Raw genomic sequence first — 6,000 nt, forward strand, 5'->3', positions numbered from 1 at the left:
GATCTATTGAAACCAAACTAGCCCTGTTAAAACTGTAAGGTAGAATGGCCTAAACATTTCCTTAAGGCAGGTATTATCCTGACACATAGAAAAGTCTTGTAAAACTTTGCTAACCTAGGTATGAAGGAAAATATTTTGAATTGATATGGCAAGATCATAACCGTTTGCCTAATTTTCTTAAACATAATCACAATTAATAATAAGAAAACCATCGATAAAGAGGTGTCCTTACGGTGAATATCCCTAGAAAACGACATAGGAAATTATTACTATAATCAAGAATTAGATATTAGTAGGTATTAATATTACCAAACCATTTAATTCTTCAGATATCTAGAATTTCAAAACTTCCATTAACCCATGGAGCCAAGTGATTATAACTATTCTTTGAAGAGGAGACAAACCTCTTTCAGAAGACTGAAATCCAAAGAAAACTAAACTGGGAAATCATCTTTTCATCTCAGAATTAGATTCAAATTTTCCATATAAAAATCATAATAAACCTATCGTGTAAAGATAGATAGAAATAAAAAAGTCTACATTGCCATATTTCGAGACTTGATTATGAATGAAGTTTCAAGCTAGGTATCCTTTGAATTTTATAGAAAGCCTCAACTCCTCAACGCCACCATTTCCAACTCACCAAACAATCAACAATTAACCAATGAGAAATGATCAACCTTAAGCAAAATCCATAAAAGGGGGAATTCAGAAGTAAGTAAAGTAATATTCACAGGTGCTACCATGAGCACAATATCGCAGAAATGCAATGAAGAATAGAAACCCTAGAATGAATAAAAAGATCTTCAGCCAGTAGGACCTTGCCTGATTGAAAAAACTTGTCATCAGTTGAATTTTGAGTCACAAAAATATATCAAATAAAGTTAAGATCAAATATATGGACTTGTGGTGATACATTGTTTTAAAAACATCTATTATACTATACAATAGGGTTGAATATTTTCAAAGTGAATTTCGTAAAAAGAAAACAAAATTTATTTAAAGATACCACAATGCTTGTTTGTTAAAAATCAGTAATTTAATATTGGTAGCAAAAGTTTTAGCTCATATGTTTTCTGATTTATAATAGTACTACGATCAAGTGTTTGTGTCACTTCAAATGTTATACTGAAATTAAAGCTATTAATTATCCAGAAGTACAAATTCAGGTAGCATACAAACGTTATCCCACTGGTGCTTAGAAGAATGACAAACATACAAGCATTGTGGTCAAATCAAAATTATATAACCTTTTCCTATACACCTAATAACACCAAAATTCTTATACCTCGCACGACTTCGATAAAAAAATATCATAAGTAAAATTTTCAATTGACGACAAAATGTTGAGAGCGAGATTTTATATTGAGACTTCTAGTAAATTTAGTATGACACAAGTTAGCAAAAAACTGAGATGGTCATCAAAGTGTGTAAGTGGTGAGTTTATGATATTTCAAGCTGAGAATAAAGTATAACTCGATTTTAACCTTTCATCTTTGATGACATTTTCATATAAAAAACTGAAAGTAACGTTTACGATAGTTAAGATAGCAACAAATTTTAGGATTTATATAAAAAAATTAGTATTGTAGTTGAATTCTAACAACTGACTTTAACAGTTTGATGAAGCGATATCACTGTAGTCTACTTAGAGCTTCACTGTATACAGATCTACATAAGAATTTTAAAAATGATCAATTCTCCCCACACCTACAACCATGGCGTGTATTTTTTGTCTTGAAGTCACAGATCCTGAATTCCAATTACGTATTGGAATAGAAGCTTTCTGGTGATTAATGGATATCACCATTAGATCTGTCATGTCATTTGTTAATTTGAAGCAAGGGACCAGCTGTATCCTGAAAATAATATTCCATGAATAACTCCTCTTACAATTTAGGACATATAAGAAGCTTTGATGGGCAAACTGAAACATGAAATATATAAAAATTGCTATTAGATGTAAATATAACAGAAAATCTTTTTGCTTTTCATACTAGTTCTTTCATGAAAATAAGTAGAAACAAGCAGATGTGCTTCCTGTATATTCGGTTTATAAAATGATTCATCATGTGATCTGAAGAAACAATTTATATTGTATACAAGCGAAACAAATTTGATTCTTAAGTTTGCTAAAAATAGTCTTTAGTTAGAAACTAGCTTTAACAGGTGAAAATTGGGGTATTAATAATGCTATGCACTAAACTGTCTAGAAATAATAAGAAACGTCTCTGGTAATTGAAGGAGTAACAACAAGAATATTGAAAAACTCAAGACTCAATATTGAAGTGATTGATTTATTAATATAGATTAATGAATCATTATATCACCTATTATTCTTCTTTTTTCTAATTAGCTAACATAAACTAGTAAAATGTTCAATTTACAAAAGATCTAAGATATACAGATATTAAATTTCAATATTCATCTGATTTATTTATGTGACCTTTATGTACATAATAAAAAAAACTTTCAAACTTCAAAATTCCTAATTGCAAGATTTTACCTCATAGATCGCATTTATGCCCGTTTCAAATTGTATGACTTAGACATGGAACAAGGAAAATTTGCACCTTTAATCTTTTAAATGGAGACTAAATAATTTCAATTTAAACCTTCTCTATATAATACAATTGAAACAGTTGGTGTTGAGTAAAATCATAACCTTTATGTTAAACTTCACTTACATATAATTTGTGTTATTTTCTATTGAACCTGGAAGTCCAGTTTGTCTATTGATAAAATAGTTATATTTCAGTGCTAGAAGAAAATTTGCATTATCAATAAAATATACTCTGTTATAGTAATCAAGCAGCTATAATCGCCTCAAACATCAAAGAAGGGGTCCCAGGTCAAATTAGTTTATGAATAACTTTTGGGCGTATGGGTAGTTAAATACTAGACTTACAAACAATCAATATTATAATTTTTTTTTTTGGGGGGGATAAAATATTATGTATTTCAAGGATGGCCATATTAAGATTATTAATTATTCGACTAGTAGTATGGCATTCTATGGTCTTATGGTCGGTTGTTTAAAAATCTATGACCCATGAAAGAAAACAATTCTATCTCATATTAGTAAATGAAGAGCTGATAACACTTTTTGAGAATTTACATTTTGAGATACAGTATATTTGTATATCTTTAATGGCCCATTATTATACATACATACATACATACATACATACATAAAATTAATAAAGTAAATTAATGACAAAATCTATGACCATTTCACCTAAAAAAAAAATATCTGAGAACAGTCTCACTTTCAAGAGAATTTCTGCGATACTGAACTTTTTTTCAGATAGTATATGCTCAACACTATATTGTACACTGTACTATTACATAAGCTACCTCTCACAGATATTCATTACATACTCTGTTACCTAACTAAGGTGTAAACTTGTGAAAATTTAAACTTATCTTTAAACTGATGTGAGTTGAATCTTACAGCCTCCATCTCTGTTATCAGCTTTGGTTCAGTTATGAATAACTCAATCCTGTGCCTTCAGCAATCCTTTAGTTTCCATCTCCTTCCCATATCATCTGGGGAATCAGGTTGCCCACTGGAAAGGTTTTTGTTTGCTGGCTTCAGCTTTTGGATTTCAAATGTGCAAGTAAATAAACGCATCTGAAAGAAAAGTAAAATATCTTTACTACAAATGTTCTTCACCTCCAAGTCATAACCTGATTCCTGATAATTAATTTGATACATAAGAGTCACTATTGAGGATGGTCTTCAATAAAATATCTGAAGGAAGAACAGTTAGTGAAAAAACAATAAAAAAAAAAAAACTATAGTAGCAGCCATGTAGACTATAATATGAAGTTAGTGCTTTTATATCAACCTCATCTTTTATGAGTATTATTGTTGATAAGGTTACCAGTATTGCTACGGAGGAGAGAGAGTGATTGTGAGGTCGACCCAAATTCTATCAGAGACAATTGATAATTATCAGCAAAATAAACTACTCTGGGTGATCTTGATCCATAATGGGATTGAGGGTAGACCTCCCAGTCACGAATTGTATGTGGGATGGAGAGTGCACACGATAGGGTGTGTGTTTTAGCTCTCACACGCATAAAGTTTCTTCTAGAAGAGAGTTCAAAATTGTTCTCAATCCGGGATCTTATGAGGCACTTACAGAGTAATGCATACAATGGTGAGGTGTAGTAGCCAGTCTATTCTAGATCCCTAACAGGTTGAGTGAATACCCGGGGTTTAGTGAAGTTAGTCTCACTAAACATGTATTAAAAATGATATTTTCATTGTAGAATAAATTTTTGAACATACTTACCCGGTAGTTATATATATAGCTTACGTCCCTGACTTCACAGCAGAAATTTCAAAACTCGTACCAATTGCCGATTGGGTAGCCAGGTGTACCACCTGTGCGCCCTCTAGCGAGGTACCTGGAACCATTCCATGATTCCTCAGATCTTCCATACCCATAGTCTCTAGAGGGGAGGAGGCTGGGAATTAAATTATATATAACTACCGGGTAAGTATTTTCAAAAATGTATTTTATAATGAAAATATAATTTTTAAACATCTAACTTACCCGGTAGTTATATATATAGCTGACTGACACCTTTGCTGGAGGGTCAGAGACAGCCAACATTGTTGGAATTTTACTTAAGAGTTAATAAAACAAGCTTAAGGGTTCGTACCTGATAAGGAAGCTGACATCAATGATTCTCTGCCTCATTAAGTCCGCTTTCCTTATGAGATCCAGTGATCCTCCCAGGGAGCTGAAGACCTCTAGGAGCTGTCAAACCGGTGTAAATACCTCTATGAGACAGGACCTCCTCCAATACCCTTGTTCCGGGCGCTCTCAATGAACAAATTGACCACCTGACTAAAATCAATGATTGTGGAACACTGTCACAATCTCCACGAACAACCATAAAAATACAAAAGTTCCAAGAGAAGAAAAAGGGTATTAGTATTATGGGAATGTAGTGGTGGGTCCTTCCCCCACTACTGCACTCGCTGCTACGAATGGTCCCAGAGTGTAGCAGTCCTCATAAAGAGTCTGGACACGTTTCAAATAGTATGAAACGAACACAGATTTACTCCTCCAAAAGGTTGTGTCCATAATGCTCTGCAATGATCTATTCTGCTTGAAGGCCACCGAAGTTGCTACAGCTCTAACTTCATGTGTCTTGACTTTTAACAGCTTGAGGTCTGCCTCACTGCAAAGTGCATGAGCCTCTCTTATCAAGGGTCTGATGAAGAATGAAAGGGCATTGTTGACATCTGTAACAAGGGCTTTTTGACCGAGCACCAAAGAGCTTCCGATTTGCCCGCAACTCTTTCGTTCTGACTAGGTAAAACTTCAGGGCTCTTACTGGGCACAGGAATCTGTCCAACTCCTCGCTCACCACATCCGAAAGACTCGGAATCTCAAAAGCCTTGGGCCAAGGTTGAGAAGGGCGTTCATTCTTGGCGAGAAAGCCTAACTGCAATGAGCAGATAGCTTTGTTATCTCGAAAGCCAACGTTTTTACTAAACGCATGAATTTCACTGACTCTGACTAACCAAAAATAGAGTCTTCATCGTGAGGTCCTTAAATTAAGTTGAATGCAAGGGCTCAAACCTGTCACTCATAAGGAACTTCAGGACTATATCCAGATTCCAACCTGGTGAATCCTGGTGCCATCGCTTTGATGTTTCAAACGATTTGAGAAGTTCCTGTAGGTCTTTATCATTCGAAAGGTCCAAGTTTCTGTGCCTGAATACGGTTGTTAACATACTCCTGTATCCCTTGATGGTAGAGGAAGAAAAATTGCGTTTCCTTCGAAGGTATAACAGGAAGTCAGCAATCCGAGTTATAGAGGTACTGGACGAGGAAACAGAGTTGACTCTGCACCATTCTCTAAAAACCTCCCACTTAAATTGATAAACTTTGATGGTAGAAGTCCTTCTTGCTCTCGCAATAGCCCTAGCTGCCTCCTTCGAAAAACCTCTAGCTCTTGTGAGTTTTTCGATAGTCT

Source organism: Palaemon carinicauda, chromosome 22, assembly GCF_036898095.1.
Source record: "Palaemon carinicauda isolate YSFRI2023 chromosome 22, ASM3689809v2, whole genome shotgun sequence".
NCBI classification, from domain to species: domain Eukaryota; kingdom Metazoa; phylum Arthropoda; class Malacostraca; order Decapoda; family Palaemonidae; genus Palaemon; species Palaemon carinicauda.